Genomic DNA, 17,931 nt, shown 5'->3' with positions numbered 1-17,931 from the left:
GGCAATGTCAAAGGTGGCATACCACCTTGCTGCCTTGGACTCCAGCTCTTACTGCAGCTCCAGCATGTCCGGCACGGCACTGCTCAACGGTGGGGTGACTTCATTCAATACGCGGTAGTCCAATGTCAATCTCCATTCTCCATCAGACTTGCGCACAGGCCAGATGGGACTGTTGAAGGGTGAGTGGGTTTTGCTCACCACCCCTTGGCACTCCAGCTCCCGGATCATCTTATGGATCGGGATCACAGCATCCCGAGTTGTCCTATATTGCCGGCGATGTACTATCGAAGTGGCAATCGGTACCCTCTGCTCCTCTACCCTCAGGAGTCCCACGGCAATTGGATTCTCACATAGTCCGGGCAGGGTGTTCAATTGCCGGATTCTCTCCGCCATCACAGCCGCTATCCCAAATGCCCACTTGAAGCCTTTTGGGTCCTTAAAATACCCGCTTTGAAGGAAATCTATTCCCAAAATACACGGGGCCTCTGGGCCAGTCACAATCGGGTATCTCTTCCACTCTCTTCCGGTTAGACTCACTTCTGCTTCCACTATGGTAAAGTCCTGTGATCCACCTGTTACACCAGCAATAGAAACGGTCTCTTCTCCGACACATCCTGATGGAAATATAGTACACTGTACTCCAGTGTCCACTAAAACTTTATACTTCTGTGGTTTCGATGTGCCAGGCCACCGAATCCACACCGTCCAAAACACTTGGTTTTCCCTGGCCTGACCCTGGCTAGCGGCAGGGTCTCTCTAAGCCTGTTTATCCTTTTTGACGGGGGCATAGGTCTTAGAAGTTCCTTCAAGTGAATCGGACATGTCGTCATCATCCTCCTCATACGTGGCACTGTGATTCCGGGCGACTGGAGCTGCTCTCTTTCTGATGGAACCTTCTTGTTGAGCCTTGTCTTCCTTCAAATCACGCACTCGTCGTGCCAGAACAGCTGTGGGCATTCCATCCCACCTCTTCATGTTTTCTCCGCAGTCATGCAAGAAAAACCACAACTCCGCACGTGGGGTGTACCTTCTCTCCTCAGCAGAGGAGCGTCTGCATTGACTGCCAGGACGTCTGATTTGCACAGCTGAGATTTGGAGGAGATCCTCCTTGATTTCCTCTCTCAGCTTCTTATGGTTTTCCTCCAACTTATCCTCCAAGTTCTGTAAACGTGTTTCTATGGCTGCAATCCTGGCATGCGTTGGGCCATGCACAGCATCAGCGTACGCCCAAAGCTTCTTTGCCATATCAAGCACTGTCTCGTATATGTCTTCTCGTTTCATGATTGCAAGAGCTGAGGCATATTCAGATGGTCCAAGCCTCACAAGCTTCCTCCACATAATCAGTGTGCACGGTACCAGATCTAGATTTCTAGTTGTTACGTCATCTGAGAAAATAATTTCTGCCACCGCCATCTCTCTCAAACGTTGGATTCCCTGCTCGATGGTTTTCCATCTGGTCTGCTGCATGTACAGGTCATCAGCGCAGAGATATCTTTGTGCCACACTGTCCAATACACGTGACCAGAGGCTCTGAGGATTACCTCCCCTCATCATACCTTGATCGATGACTGGATCTTGAGACAGGGATCCCAAATGTCTCGCTTCCGTGCCATCCAGGATGGTAGCCTCACCTGCCGCATCCCAAAGCCGGACCAGCCAACTAATTATGGATTCATCAAGTCGCCTTGTATAATCATTTCTTAGACCACGAAGATCTTTCAGGGAAAGAGACTCATTATTAGTTTCTGATCTCACATCAGTCACTTTAACTTCGGATTTTATATCAGCGGAAGTTGAAAGTCCTTCTCCTGCATCCTCATCATCATCATCCTCCACCGGCCGATCTGTTTTCTTTGTGCACTTTCTACTCCTGGTACTGGTAGCCACAGCCATAGGTTGAAGCTTGCTGTCTAATTTTGCCCCTGTCCTGGAGCCTGAGGTGTTAACTGCAGTCTGAGTAACTGGAATAGTAGCTACGTTATCTCCCTGTTCCCTCTCCTTTGTTTGTTGTCCTACACTATCTAACAGGGTTCGATAAGCGTATGCCAGAGCCCAGCTCACTGCAGTGATTTTCTTTTCCTTAGAATTGTCCTGACACTTTTCTTTTAAGTACTTTGCAATCTTGACTGGGTCTTGAATTTGTTCAGATGAAAAATCCCAGATTATAGGTTCAGAAAACTCTTTTAGAATTTGGCCCAGTTCCTCCCATTTGCCACACCACTCAGAATTCTTCCCACTCTGCTTTGCTACCAAATCAGGGGTTGTAACACCTGCATCCCTAGAAATCTCAGCTTTCATTCTGTATAAACTGCAGACAGTATAGAAAAAATGTACTAATTAAATACCAGAAAGATGGTTTCCTTTACACTCAGGGAGAGCTGAACATTTTCTAACAGAGATGTAAATAATTCAGGAGAGAAGAAGGAAAATAAAGGCAAGAAATCCTCTTTGCTTGCTTCTTCTCTAATGAATTGAGTGCACAACACAAACCACGACTTGTACATCCCTGAAGTGGATTCTAACACCTTCATAAACTTTTGGCAGATCATAACAACCAAGCCTAGCCCAATGAATATTTTGGTTAATACCCCTTTCATGAAAAAACTACGTGCTAGAGACAACACTGGGACTATCTCTGAGTAAGAGAACAGGCCCAAAGACCACAGGGGTATTAAGATTTCAAAAAACTCTAAAGAGCAAACATACAGGCAGGCTTCCAATCCAAAAGACATCATGGCTTCAAAAAACATACTGATATCAATACAGGCAAATTAAAAACAAGATGTTATTAAAGTTTTTTCCACTTTCTCCTTCCCCATATGGGCCACCAATTAAAAATGTCCAAGTTTGGACAAACTTAGGGGAAAAAACCCCCAGAAGAGCTCCCCAGGAAATAAACCCCCAACTCTTTATCCCACTGGACTTAAGAAAAAAATATTTCACTCAGGGGGAAAAGTGGAAAAAACCTATTTATTAACACATACAAGAGAAACACTTCCCAGCACAGACCCAGATGACAAAAAAATTTTCACCAAGAGAGAGAGAGAAACTTGGACGCTTCGATCTTCACTAGAAGGGCAAAACGCTTCTCTGGCCGGTGTCCAGAGGCAGGCCGCAGGGTCCCTCCGGAGCTGGTGCTGATCCTCAGGAGGTGAGGGGGAGAAGGGAGAGGGGGAGAGAGAGAAAGAAAAAAACAGCCGGAATAGCCAGCAAGCCTTAAACAGCAGCGAGCTAAACCAAATAATTCAAGCAATATAAAGCCAAAAAATCAAGAAAAAACCAGCTAACTAACAAACCAGGCCACGAGCCACCACCACAGCAGCGATAGCCACAAGCAGCAGCAGCCAGAGCCAAGCGAGCAGCTGCGCCCCGCCCAGCCCCCCCAGCCCCTCCCCCTAAGCAAAGCCGTTAAGCCAAGCCTGCGGCAAACCAAGGCCAGTCCGCAGAGCAGAGCCCAGGCGGCCCCTCCCCCGGGAGCAGGCAGCTTCATGGCCAAGGGGGGGCAGGGTGAGGAGTCAGTCAAAACGTGTCAAAACATCAACCCAGGACACATACTTATTACTATATTCTAAAAATCCCAAATTCAAAACCTTCACCATGTGAAATCACACACTTTTATTCCAATAATACATGTGTGACTCCAACTCTATTACTCAAATTTGGAAGCCTTCTCCAAGGCCTCAAGACAAAAGCAGTGCTCTTCTGGGGGTCAGTGTCAGAAAGCACAGAAAGTTCAAAACTCCCAGGTCTCTGGGATCCAACAGTCACCATCCTTAGAGCTGTTTAAGGAAAGACTGGATGTGGCTCACGGTGACATGGTCTGATGACAAGGTGGTGTTAGGTCATTGGTTGGACTGGATGATCTCAAAGGTCTTCTCCAAAATAAATTCTGTGATTCTGTGATTCAGTGGAGCAGCAGTGGACCTGAGTGGAACAGGTCTGGCAGCTGTTCTGGGAGCGGTGCTGGAGATGCTGAATGGAACAGCGGCGGGGTGGGAATGGAGCTGTGCCAGAGATGCTGGAGGTGCCGAAGCTGCAGGACACAGAGCGGCTCCGAGCACCGTGTCCTGCAGGAGCCGGCCCTGCACATCAGAGCGATGCCCCTCAGGCTGACCCAGAGCATGGGGCAGCAGCAGGAATTGCTGCTGGACCATGGGAGATGCGGATTGAGTGCCTTTAATGGTGACTTGGGGGGTTGATCCTTATCAATGCAGCTGTACTTTGTGATGCCAAGAAACTTCCAGTTCATATGAAGTCATGAACTCAGGACAAACTCGGAACAAAAGCAATCAAACTGCCTTCCCTACTGCAGGGAAAAACATTTTGGCAGAGGTTTAATGATTTCTGATTTAGGAACTAACCTGGATAAGTTATTGGCCTGTGGTTTGTTCTAATCCAGGAACAATTTCCAAAGTAATGTGATTTGGCATTAAGAAGAAGCAACGTGCCTCATCATCTCGATAAAGCACACGGAGTACAGAGATATCTGTGGTTGTTGTTACCATGTTTTGTATTCTTTTTTTCTCCTCTGCCAGAGTCAGGACTAAAACCTCAAGAGAAGGTATTTCATGTTCGGACTCAGATGTTTTCTATATTACAGTGAATTCTACAGCACTTCCAGCTAACAAACTAAAAATTATGATGTCTTTCTGTCATTACAAGACAGAAGTCCAATTAAGAACAAACACCTAAATTATTTTTATTTTTAACCTAATAAGCAGTCACCCGTGACCTGCAATGTGGAATTTCCTATACAATTAAACAAGATCCCGCTTAGACCAATGTCCTGGTTTGAAGGACAGGTGTCTGCCAATAAAGGCAGAAATTTTCCTTTGAAACAGAGACCTGAATTCCACTCCTTCCAAATATTATAAACGTTTGAATCAAGGACTCTGAGGCAGAGATAAGGGGGTAGGAATAACAGCTCTTTTACTAATATATCTAACTGTACCAGCAGAAACAAATGCAGTTGTTAAAATTACTAACAAAACAGAACAGATTACTCGGTTCCAGTCCTTTCTTTAGCTATGATCACGCTCTCTCTCGGCGGGAGCGGAGGCGGAAAGGGGCAGCTGTGGCCGCGCCGGTCTCGGGTGGGAGCGGGCTGGAGCAGGCAGCTCCTCGCTCACTGTTGGTGCCTGGGTGATTCGCTGTGTCTGCAGAGGCAGAAGGCTGCAGCGGGGCAGATGCAGGGCAGGTGATCCCAGAGGGTCTGCCTCTCCTGCCTTCGGCTGCGTGGCTCCAAGACCGGGGGGCTCCTCCTCCCAGCTCGCCGGAAACCCGAGTCCCCTCCGGAAGCATGAGAGCCCCTCTCCAAGCCGATCCCACCCACCCCTCCCGTCCAGAGCCATCAAAGATCCGTGGTGCAACCGGCCAGCTCCACTGGCATGACAATGGGAAAAATTCTTCAAATTGACACAGCAATAGGAAAACACTTAACCCCCAACAACCCATGAGGAAGAAGGTGAAGAAGAAAGAAACCTCCGCCCTAAAGCCTCCATCTTGCCTTCTACATATTACTGTATTCTAAAATCCTGAATTCCAGATTTTCCACCGTGTGATACTACACACTTCTATTCAAACTACACACCAGTGATCTCAGTTCCATCACTGAATTTTGGAAGCCTTGTTCATGGCCTCAGGTCAAAAGCTGCATTTTCTTGTGGGTCAGTGCCTGTCAGTACAGAAAGTCTAAAACTCTCAGTATCCAGGGTTCTGAGAGGAATGTTACATTTGTCTTTACAAATAAGTTGTAGATCTGTTGGTAGATAAAGTTAGCACCTAGAGATAAACGAAACAATGGGAGGGATTACACTGATTGATGAATGGAAAAAGAGATTTGCATTTACAAACAAACTGTAGGTTTGCTGGTAAATGAAATTGGGTAACAGGAGATGAAAGAGGCAACGGGGGGGGGGGGGGAAACTATGAATTCTACAAGAATTAAAAATTAAAAGGAAGGGTTATACATTAGAGGGGAATCTCAGGTGTCAGGTGTTCTGGTAAGTCTGTGCCTCTCAAGTACCTCAGCCAATGGGGAAAGAGAGAGGGAAAAGCGGCGGGGAAATTAGGATAAAAAGGGAGGCTGTGTCCTCCAAAAATTTGAGAGATCCCAGGGGAATGCCCCATGGCCTCTCCCTTTATTCGAATAAAGCAAAAAGGACTCCTCTGTCTCCTTTTTGGACATAAACCTCTGGTGTTTGTGGATTAATTTTCCTTACAGTTCCAACAGTTATTATCAAGAAAACAACTGGCATTCTTATCTTTCCTGGTCTCACTCTTTCTTCTTCTCGCTGTGTTTAAGACTCCACCACTCCCTGCATGTCTGCTTTCCATTATCTGCTCCTCTAGATTTGGGATGTGACAAGTTATCAGTGGGAAGAGGGAGGATAATGGATAATGGACCATTCCAACTGCAAACTCTGTTTTTGTAGCCTCTGGATTTCCATTGTTTAGAAATTATCATATTTTAAAATACTTGACGGAATCCCACGTTTCTCACTTTTGGCCTGGCAGAAAACCTTCCTTTGGCCCTGTTTAGGAACTGACCCTCGGAAACACCTTGTCGCAAATGCTTTTCTGTTGGTTTTGATAAGAGGAGACAAGAAAATCAGCACATGGGGGAGGGATGAGGGAAGAAACAATTCCTTTCTTCTGTCTTCTTTGTGGAATGTCTAGTATAGAGGTTGTGCTGCAGCTGGAGACTTGTCCTGAGGGAAGTGATTGAGCTGAGGCAGCAGAGGCATTGCTTCCCTGGTTTGTAGCCCTGGGGATGGGAGGGGACACAGGTGTCCCCCTGACACCCTACAATCCCCTGGAATGCAGGATTCTCCCTGCCTCTGCCAGGTGCTCCTTTTTCATCTCTGGCCTGGGTGCTCCTGGCCTGAGCTCCGCACCATGGTCATTCCTGGTGCTGGGGTGTGGGAGTGAGGAGCTCAGTGCAAATGTGGGAGGTGCCAGCAGGGTCAGAGATGGGTGGAGGTGATAGTGACAGAGTTATGGGATGTGCAGATGGACACAGGAACAAGACAACACCTCTGGGGGAAACCTCTTGGAGATTTGGGGGAGTTTTGTTTGTAAAATGAACATGGACACAGAGCAAAGCTTTGCTCAAAGGGTTTATTGATTATTCAGGGGAAATAGCCCAGGGCTCAAAGGGTTCAGGGGGATCCTCCAGGGATGATCATCTCCTCATGCCGCCAGAGGGGATCAGGACACCCGGTGTCCCCATAACTTGCAATCCTAAAAATCAAAACCCAGAAGGTGACCTCTGGTGCCCACTGGGATAGGAGAGGGGCCCTGTCCCCACCCCTGTTCCTGCAGGCACGGCTCACCTAGGCACCCAGAGAGGCAGCCAGGCGCTTCTGCCGCAGAACAGCCTCCAGCTTTTCAACAACTGGGGGCTGGGGACAAACACAGCATTAGAGACACACTGGGGCACTGGGCTGCACTGGGAGGAGGGGGAAAGCACGGGGGTCCTTCTGGAAGGGGCCTGCAGGGAGCAATGGGGGGCAGGAGCTGCTGTGCCCCTGCCCAGAAGCACTGAGGGCCTGGCCAAGGAGGCACAGCTGGGGCAGGGGCTCCGTCCTGGGTCACCCAGAGGGATGCTGCGGGGACAGGGGTGGAAATGCAACAGGGGCCTGGGAAAGGGGCTCTTTGCGGAGGATCTGTGGGGCAGGGGAGTTGTTTGGGGTGTCAGAAGGGGTGCATGGACTGTGCTGGGACAAACTGAGATGGTCTGGGGTGTGTTGGCCATGCAAGGGAGGGGGGGTCGGAAACAGGCAGAACTCGTGGTACCCACCAGAGGCGTCTCCAGGTTCACGACATTGTCTAAATCAATCTGCAGAGAAACCAGGAGAATTCGCTGGGCACTGGGATAGCCCCGGTGCCAGCAAGGGATGGGGGAACACAACTACCCCCAGATTGCCAGAGGGGATGCCCTCCAATCCCAGCACCCCACTCACCTCCCGCAGATCATCTTGGGTTCCCTCCAGGAGCGCCTGGGAAAGGAGAACAGAAGTTTGGTCTGGATTGGACCCTGTGGGGCTGTGGGGGCACAGGAGTGAAGGGAGCAGGGCGGGCACGATGGGGTGGGAATTCAGGGCCTCCAAGGAGATCTGTTTGAGGTGGGGGGAGACCCAAAGATAATGAGCTGGGGTCAATGGAGGGCCCAAGGGACGGGGCTGGGGCTGGAGAAGGGGCTTGGTGTAAGGTACAGGGGAGGAGAAAGGAATTGCAGGGTAGGGACATGGGAGTGCAAGGGAGGGGCTGGCTGGGGACAGAAGAACGAGGATGGGTGGGGACAAAAGTGACAGGACCCAGAGAGGATTTGGGAGGGGAGGGTGAGTCAGGGAATTGTTGAAAGGGATACTGCTGCAGTGGCCAGGAAGAAAGGCAAAGGATTGAGGGGAGACACGGAAGGAAAGGCCTTGGGAATGGTCAGTGGGAGGTGTTTGGGGACCCTGGAGAGGACACAGAGGAGGGAGCAGGGAGGGAATTTCTGAAGGGACCCAAAGAGTGGGATGGGAGGCGACAAAGGGCAGGGTGTGGGGACAGCGTTTGGCTGGTGCCTCACCTTGGCCTGTGCTGGGGGGCACAGCAGGATGGAGAAGAGCAGGGCCACACTGAGCACAGCCACCTTCATCTTCCTCTCACTCTGGGCAGCGCTGGCTGAGGCTGCAGCAGGGCAGGAGCACATTTATCCCTGCCGGGACTCCTCCCTGCGCCCTCCCTGACAGCTCCCAGGCCAAAGCCCAGCTTGGCACAGCCCCCAGTCCTGGCCACAAGCCCGGCCCTGGCACAGAGTCCATCCCATCTGTGGCAGAGATCCAGCGCCCCTGACCGCATCCCCTCAGCTTCCTGCATGTGGGAGCTGCCCCTGGAGGGCACCTGGGGGGCCAAGGGAGGCAGGCAGGGATCCAAAGGCAGCTGGAGACCCTGTGGGGACAACCCCCACTCCTACACAATCCATCCGCCAACAGCCCCCTTGGGCAAACCTCTCATCTCCTAGTACCCATCCTCTCCATGACTTTTTCCTTCAAGACATCCCAGAGCTGACCCCAGCCACTCACCCAGACTGTCTGAGCAGAATTGTCACTGTTCCCCCTCCTGCCCCATGGGTAAAAAGGAGAAGGACTGACCCCTCTTCTTGGGACAACAAGACTCCAGAATCTTGGAAAACTGGGACATGATAGGACAGGGAAGTCATGAACGTGGGAAATAGCCAGGTGATTTGGGTCTCCAGGCACTGGAGACACTGGGCAGAACTGGGAAATGATGACTGCCTGAAGACGAGGCTGAAGCTTGGGGAATTGCTCGGGTGTGGCACTTCCCACATCCACACCACCCCATTATTTCCCCTTCATTGCATGGCCCAAACTGGTCCCATCTTCAGCCCCAGGGTGGAATCCAGGTGGGAATATCCCCTGCCCTGGGGCTGACCCTCATCCCCTCACACCTGCAGCCAATAAATCCACCCAGAGCACCTTGGTCCTGCTCTGCACAGCTGCCACACACAGGGGGTGCCAGGGACCCCATCCCCAAAAAGGCTCCCACTCCAGCACTGTCCCTGCCTGGGACTTGCCCACAGCTCCCCAGGGCCCTTGTCCCCACACAGGGTCTCTGCAATACCCTGGCCTGTGCCCAGGCCAGCACTGGCCCAGAGCAGGATGTGCCCATCCCAAGGGACATGGGGAAGTGGGCACTTGTCCTAGAGCAGCCACTGGGATCAAATTGGGCAAACAGAGGTGCCCAGGCAGGGGAAGGATGTTGGTCCTCAGCCAGCATCTCTGATAAGCCCTGTTTGCCCAGAGCCTGCAGCACCAGGAAGACATTCAGACATCTTGGGCATCCAAGAAGTGAAAATCTCCTGAGAAGTGGCTCCTGAGAGCTGTCCATGGCTGTGATTCCTGTTTGACATTCCAGGACATTAGTGAAGGACTGTTGGTTCCTAGGAAGTGCCTTGGAGTCCTGAAAGGTCACAATGGGGTCTCCCAACAGCCTTTTCCAGGCTGAACAGCTCCAGCTCTCTCTTCCTGTGTCTGTCACAGAGCTGCTCCATCTGTCAAAGTGTCTTGGTGTCCTCTGGAACAACTTCATGAGTTCTGAGTCTTTCCTGTGCTGAGAACTCTCTTGCAAATCGTTTATACAGAAGACACTGTCGATAGGAAAGGGGAAACTCATTTATCCTGAAAGACTGGCATGAGTGTAGGGGCATACAACTGTAGGGACAGTTTCTGGAGGGCTGAGACAGCCCCCAGAGAGGAAGGAACATACTCACGGGGTTGTCTGGAAATGGGGGATCACTCCATCCACACTGGGAACATCCGTGTGTGTCCGGCTCGTTGTCCCCAGGCTGTTGGCACATGGTCAGTGGCCATCCAATGCCATCCCCCTGACTGGCACAGATCTGCAAAGCAACCTGGAGATCTCCTTGGCCAAAGTTCCCAAATTAGTACCCTGCAGACAGTTCCTGAATTCCTCTCCAAGGTGATTAGGAACTTTGGTGATTAGGAACATTGGTCAGCACACCAATGATGTCACAGCACTTGTCCATCTGGTCAAGAATCCCCCACGGGGACACTCTGCTCTCTCATCCATGGGCCACAAAGCAACAAAACTCGAGAGGAAAATCTTGCCCCATGGGCATTGTGGCTCCTTGGGCAAGTTCCAGAGCAAACAGTCAAGGCAGTGGCCTGAAATGTTTTCCCAGCTGGCCCACAATACTTCTCTGATGGATGCACAGCAGAGAGAAAGCAGAAACCTTCACTAATGTCCTGGAATGTCAAACAGGAATCACAGCCATGACAGCTCTCAGGAACCACTTCTCAGGAGATTTTCACTTCTTGAATGCCCAAGATGTCTGAATGTCTTCCTGGTCCCTCAGGCTCTGGGCAAACAGGGCTTATGAGAGATGCTGGCTGGGGACCAACATCCTTCCCCTGCCTGGGCACCTCTGTTTGCCCAATTTCATCCCAGTGGCTGCCTGGGGACAAACACCTGCTCCCCATATCCCTGGGGATGGGCACATCCTGCTCAGGGCCACTGCTGGCCTGGGCCAAGGGCATTGCAGAGACCTTGTATGGGGACAAGGGCCTTGGGGATCTGCAGCCTATTGCAGCCAGGAACAGTGCTGGAGAGGGAGCCTTGTTGGGGATGGGATCCTGTTGCCGTGGAGAAAGATTACGGAGCGGTGAGAGAACACAGCAACAAGACACTTTCTTGCTTGGTGCAGGAAAGAGCAAGAAAGAGCAATTTATTGAAAGAAGCCATTGCCTTAAATAAGGCAGTTTGTGCAAAACAAAATACAGACAATCATTGGTCAGACAAAGAGACACCTCTTCTCCCTTGCTTTCTTAGGGATCTTGTAGGTGTTTATCTCTGTTATGATTCTTTTTCTTGTGTTTACAATAAAGAAGGAGTTGCTAGCTTGGGAAAAATCCTAGCTGAGGCTGAGAAAGTTTCACGGCCTGAGAAAAATACTTAGAACTTGAGAAAAAGGCCTGGCATATTTTGCCTAGGCCTTCAGCAGTGTCCACAATTCCCCCTTTTAGTTTTCAAAAAAAGAAAAGAAAGAGAAGTGTTTGTAATCCTCCACAGGACCCTTTGCAAAGGAGAACAAACACCGCTCTTCAGGAGATTTGTGGATACCTGAAGTGCCTAGGGTACTCTTCATACCTGCTTTTAACAAACTTAATTCTAAAACTTAATTCTAATTACAATAAGAAAACCCATTACCATTCACCAAACTTATCATATAGTGAAAAATCCACTACTAAGTGATTATTCTGATACAACAATGAAAACTATATCAACAGTTCCAACACGAACAGATGAATGTCCATTCCCTGGTTGAAGAGGGATCATCTGGTCAGTGTGTTCATCTGGTCGGTTTTTGGTGAGCTGGTCAGCAGGTGAAAGCTGATCTGTGATCACACTCTGCCCCTGGTGCAGGTCAGGGCGGACACCTGTGGTCAGCAGGAAGGACCCAGGCGTGTCTCATCTGAAGCCTGAAATGAGGCAAAGGTGATTCACAATGACAGGATCAGTTAGATCTTTTCTTTCTCTTTTTCCAATTTCGCTGTCCTACAATAGGAACAGCATCAGGCACAGGCACAGGAAAAGCCTGAGCCTCTCTCATTTGGATATCGTCATTACAAATTTTCAGCTCTTCCCTTTTAGCAATGAAATGAAGCTCAGAAACATCTGCCCCAGCACTCCCTCCTCCCATGCCCACTGCAGGAATGAAACCAGCCCCGGCTGCTCCCCCCTTTAAAGTGAGGGCAAAGCCATCGTTGCTGTCAGCACAGGGTGGGAGCAGCGAGCAGCTGGAAACGCTGATGGGAGGGGTCCGTTCCTGGGGTCCAGCCCTGGGTTCAGCACCGCTTCCAGGTGAACAAACGAGGAAACTGAGGGAAGAAAAGGCAGCCCTGTCTCTGCTGAGGCAGTGAAGGGCAGCTGAAACCCTGCTCGGGCGGGCAGGTCAAGCTCTGACATTGGAGAGGAGGGAGGCGCCGGCACCTCCTCCTCTGGGGTGGCTGGTGCCGACAGCTCCCTCTCAGCAGGTGGGTCACGGTCAGACGGCACCTTGGAGGGACGGGCCAGCACCACCCTCACCTTTGCGGGAGGTGGCACTGGCCCGGCTGGCGGATCGAGCGATGGCACCAGCACGGTGGAGGGGCAGGCTGACGGCACCTCCTTCTCGGGAGCGAGCGGCCCCGCCAGGGCAGGGGGCCGCCCCCACCAGGCAGCGCTGACTGCATTGGGGCGCTGCTCCCAGCCGGCGAATAGCAGACAGACTCTTCCTCGCTCTGTTGTGAATCTGCCTCGCTTTCTGAACCTGCCTCGCTCCATCCAGAGCCTGTCTCACCCTGCATTAATCTTTGATTAATGATCACCCACGTGTGCACCAGTGGGGAAAGTGAGATATCCCCTCCCCGCAGGGCTTTAAACATTCGGTCTCCTAGCTCTCCCCAAGCCTCCCAAGGAAAAGCCATGCTTTGATGCTGGCGTGGGGTGAGGGGGAACGAAAACAGTACCTTTCTTGGATGAGGGAGAAAAACAGTCAAATCTCGCTGTGCGGGCTCCCGGCACGCCGATAAGGCCGCGGGACTCCGGCCCGCTCCGCACTGCGCGGTTCTGGCCGCTCCGCACTTCGGGGCTCCGCGCAGAGAGCGGTCCCGATCGCACTCTCTCGGTGGGAGAGAAAAGCCGACGATTTCTGCGGGTTTCCCGTCTTGCTGTAGTCAGGCGGGTCTCCACGATGTCCCCAGATGGCTCTCGACTCCGGCCGTCGTCACGGCTCCGGTCCTGGCCCCAGGTTCGCAGTCCTGGTTTTCTGGGATTCTCATTCTGCTCGGTGCAGCTCTGGCTATAAACCCCAGCAAGGGCTGTACCCCGGTTACGACAGGCCTCTAGGGTCAGTCCCGGCTTTTGCAGGCTGTCAGCTCCGAGTTTTCCCGGGGCTGTTCGTCGGTTAAAGATCGCTTAGGGCGACGCCGATCCACTGGAGTAACAGTATCTCAGTGGAACCTCCAAATGTTACCGTGGAGAAAGATTACGAAGCAGCGAGAGAATACAGCAACAAGACACTCTCTTGCTTGGTGCAGGAAAGAGCAAGAAAGAGCAATTTATTGAAAGAAGCCATTGCCTTAAATAAGGCAGTTTGTGCAAAACAAAATACAGACAAATCATTGGTCAGAGAAAGAGTCACCTCTTCTCCCTGGCTTTCTCATGAACCTTGCAGGCGATTATCTCTGTTATGATTCTTTTTCTTGTGTTTACAATAAAGAAGAAGTCTCTAGCTTGGGAAAAATCCTAGCTGAGGCTGAGAAAGTTTCATGGCCTGAGAAAAATACTTAGAACTTGAGAAAAAGGCTTGGCATATTTTGCCTAGGCCTTCAGCAGTGTCCACAGGGTCCCTGGCACCCCACGTGTGTGGCAGCTGTGCAGAGAAGGACCCAGGTGCTCTGGTGGGCACAGCGGTTCTGGGTGGGACTGGCTTAGCGCCAGGGCAGGGAACATTCCTGTCTGGAATCTGCTCTAGGGCTGGAAATGGGACTGGTGTGGGACATGCAGGGAAAGGGAAATGGAGTGGTCTGGCTGTGGGAACAGGCACACTTGAGGCATTTCCCAAGCCTCAGCATTGTCTTCAGGTAATCAGCATTACCCAGTGTTCCCAATGTCTCCAGTGACTGCAGACCACAATCACCTGCCTGCCCTTGACTCAAAGTCCTCCCACATTCCTATTTGCCCTGATTCCTGATGCCCCAGGAAGAGGAGTCAGTGCCCACTGCTGTTTCCTCAAAGTGCCAGAGTGGGAATAGCGGCAATTCTGCTCGAATCCAACAGGTTTTGGGATGGGGTCAGCTCTGGGCGTCCCACAGGGAAAGCTGTGGGAGGGAATGGGCAGCGGGCAACGGGGGAATCACAGCCATGGACAGCTCTCAGGAGCCACTTCTCAGGAGATTTTCACTTCTTGGATGCCCAAGATGTCTGAATGTCTTCCTGGTGCTGCAGGCTCTGGGCAAACAGGGCTTATCAGAGATGCTGGCTGAGGACCAACATCCTTCCCCTGCCTGGGCACCTCTGTTTGCCCAATTTGATCCCAGTGGCTGCTCTAGGACAAGTGCCCACTTCCCCATGTCCCTTGGGATGGGCACATCCTGCTCTGGGCCAGTGCTGGCCTGGGCACAGGCCAGGGTATTGCAGAGACCCTGTGTGGGGACAAGGGCCCTGGGGAGCTGTGGGCAAGTCCCAGGCAGGGACAGTGCTGGAGTGGGAGCCTTTTTGGGGATGGGGTCCCTGGCACCCCCTGTGTGTGGCAGCTGTGCAGAGCAGGACCAAGGTGCTCTGGGTGGATTTATTGGCTGCAGGTGTGAGGGGATGAGGGTCAGCCCCAGGGCAGGGGATATTCCCACCTGGATTCCACCCTGGGGCTGAAGATGGGACCAGTTTGGGCCATGCAATGAAGGGGAAATAATGGGGTGGTGTGGATGTGGGAAGTGCCACACCCGAGCAATTCCCCAAGCTTCAGCCTCGTCTTCAGGCAGTCATCATTTCCCAGTTCTGCCCAGTGTCTCCAGTGCCTGGAGACCCAAATCACCTGGCTATTTCCCACGTTCATGACTTCCCTGTCCTATCATGTCCCAGTTTTCCAAGATTCTGGAGTCTTGTTGTCCCAAGAAGAGGGGTCAGTCCTTCTCCTTTTTACCCATGGGGCAGGAGGGGGAACAGTGACAATTCTGCTCAGACAGTCTGGGTGAGTGGCTGGGGTCAGCTCTGGGATGTCTTGAAGGAAAAAGTCATGGAGAGGATGGGTACTAGGAGATGAGAGGTTTGCCCAAGGGGGCTGTTGGCGGATGGATTGTGTAGGAGTGGGGGTTGTCCCCACAGGGTCTCCAGCTGCCTTTGGATCCCTGCCTGCCTCCCTTGGCCCCCCAGGTGCCCTCCAGGGGCAGCTCCCACATGCAGGAAGCTGAGGGGATGCGGTCAGGGGCGCTGGATCTCTGCCACAGATGGGATGGACTCTGTGCCAGGGCCGGGCTTGTGGCCAGGACTGGGGGCTGTGCCAAGCTGGGCTTTGGCCTGGGAGCTGTCAGGGAGGGCGCAGGGAGGAGTCCCGGCAGGGATAAATGTGCTCCTGCCCTGCTGCAGCCTCAGCCAGCGCTGCCCAGAGTGAGAGGAAGATGAAGGTGGCTGTGCTCAGTGTGGCCCTGCTCTTCTCCATCCTGCTGTGCCCCCCCAGCACAGGCCAAGGTGAGGCACCAGCCAAACGCTGTCCCCACACCCTGCCCTTTGTCGCCTCCCATCCCACTCTTTGGGTCCCTTCAGAAATTCCCTCCCTGCTCCCTCCTCTGTGTCCTCTCCAGGGTCCCCAAACACCTCCCACTGACCATTCCCAAGGCCTTTCCTTCCGTGTCTCCCCTCAATCCTTTGCCTTTCTTCCTGGCCACTGCAGCAGTATCCCTTTCAACAATTCCCTGACTCACCCTCCCCTCCCAAATCCTCTCTGGGTCCTGTCACTTTTGTCCCCACCCATCCTCGTTCTTCTGTCCCCAGCCAGCCCCTCCCTTGCACTCCCATGTCCCTACCCTGCAATTCCTTTCTCCTCCCCTGTACCTTACACCAAGCCCCTTCTCCAGCCCCAGCCCCGTCCCTTGGGCCCTCCATTGACCCCAGCTCATTATCTTTGGGTCTCCCCCCACCTCAAACAGATCTCCTTGGAGGCCCTGAATTCCCACCCCATCGTGCCCGCCCTGCTCCCTTCACTCCTGTGCCCCCACAGCCCCACAGGGTCCAATCCAGACCAAACTTCTGTTCTCCTTTCCCAGGCGCTCCTGGAGGGAACCCAAGATGATCTGCGGGAGGTGAGTGGGGTGCTGGGATTGGAGGGCATCCCCTCTGGCAATCTGGGGGTAGTTGTGTTCCCCCATCCCTTGCTGGCACCGGGGCTATCCCAGTGCCCAGCGAATTCTCCTGGTTTCTCTGCAGATTGATTTAGACAATGTCGTGAACCTGGAGACGCCTCTGGTGGGTACCACGAGTTCTGCCTGTTTCCGACCCCCCCTCCCTTGCATGGCCAACACACCCCAGACCATCTCAGTTTGTCCCAGCACAGTCCATGCACCCCTTCTGACACCCCAAACAACTCCCCTGCCCCACAGATCCTCCGCAAAGAGCCCCTTTCCCAGGCCCCTGTTGCATTTCCACCCCTGTCCCCGCAGCATCCCTCTGGGTGACCCAGGACGGAGCCCCTGCCCCAGCTGTGCCTCCTTGGCCAGGCCCTCAGTGCTTCTGGGCAGGGGCACAGCAGCTCCTGCCCCCCATTGCTCCCTGCAGGCCCCTTCCAGAAGGACCCCCGTGCTTTCCCCCTCCTCCCAGTGCAGCCCAGTGCCCCAGTGTGTCTCTAATGCTGTGTTTGTCCCCAGCCCCCAGTTGTTGAAAAGCTGGAGGCTGTTCTGCGGCAGAAGCGCCTGGCTGCCTCTCTGGGTGCCTAGGTGAGCCGTGCCTGCAGGAACAGGGGTGGGGACAGGGCCCCTCTCCTATCCCAGTGGGCACCAGAGGTCACCTTCTGGGTTTTGATTTTTAGGATTGCAAGTTATGGGGACACCGGGTGTCCTGATCCCCTCTGGCGGCATGAGGAGATGATCATCCCTGGAGGATCCCCCTGAACCCTTTGAGCCCTGGGCTATTTCCCCTGAATAATCAATAAACCCTTTGAGCAAAGCTTTGCTCTGTGTCCATGTTCATTTTACAAACAAAACTCCCCCAAATCTCCAAGAGGTTTCCCCCAGAGGTGTTGTCTTGTTCCTGTGTCCATCTGCACATCCCATAACTCTGTCACTATCACCTCCACCCATCTCTGACCCTGCTGGCACCTCCCACATTTGCACTGAGCTCCTCACTCCCACACCCCAGCACCAGGAATGACCATGGTGCGGAGCTCAGGCCAGGAGCACCCAGGCCAGAGATGAAAAAGGAGCACCTGGCAGAGGCAGGGAGAATCCTGCATTCCAGGGGATTGTAGGGTGTCAGGGGGACACCTGTGTCCCCTCCCATCCCCAGGGCTACAAACCAGGGAAGCAATGCCTCTGCTGCCTCAGCTCAATCACTTCCCTCAGGACAAGTCTCCAGCTGCAGCACAACCTCTATACTAGACATTCCACAAAGAAGACAGAAGAAAGGAATTGTTTCTTCCCTCATCCCTCCCCCATGTGCTGATTTTCTTGTCTCCTCTTATCAAAACCAACAGAAAAGCATTTGCGACAAGGTGTTTCCGAGGGTCAGTTCCTAAACAGGGCCAAAGGAAGGTTTTCTGCCAGGCCAAAAGTGAGAAACGTGGGATTCCGTCAAGTATTTTAAAATATGATAATTTCTAAACAATGGAAATCCAGAGGCTACAAAAACAGAGTTTGCAGTTGGAATGGTCCA

At 52.5% G+C, this 17,931-nt stretch overlaps 1 long non-coding RNA gene across 1 annotated transcript; it reads left to right on the top strand.

Annotated features, from left to right (window-relative positions):
- The first annotated feature begins 15,736 nt into the window (after positions 1–15,736).
- On the top strand, positions 15,737–17,231 carry LOC130259968 (uncharacterized). Its single transcript, XR_008841721.1, has 5 exons — positions 15,737–15,756; positions 16,332–16,367; positions 16,492–16,530; positions 16,929–16,997; positions 17,090–17,231. It is a non-coding gene; the product is annotated as an uncharacterized LOC130259968 (long non-coding RNA).
- The last annotated feature ends 700 nt before the right edge of the window (positions 17,232–17,931 follow it).

Source organism: Oenanthe melanoleuca, chromosome 17 (genome assembly GCF_029582105.1).
Source record: "Oenanthe melanoleuca isolate GR-GAL-2019-014 chromosome 17, OMel1.0, whole genome shotgun sequence".
NCBI lineage: Eukaryota > Metazoa > Chordata > Aves > Passeriformes > Muscicapidae > Oenanthe > Oenanthe melanoleuca.
This window is presented reverse-complemented; position numbering and strand designations above follow the sequence as displayed.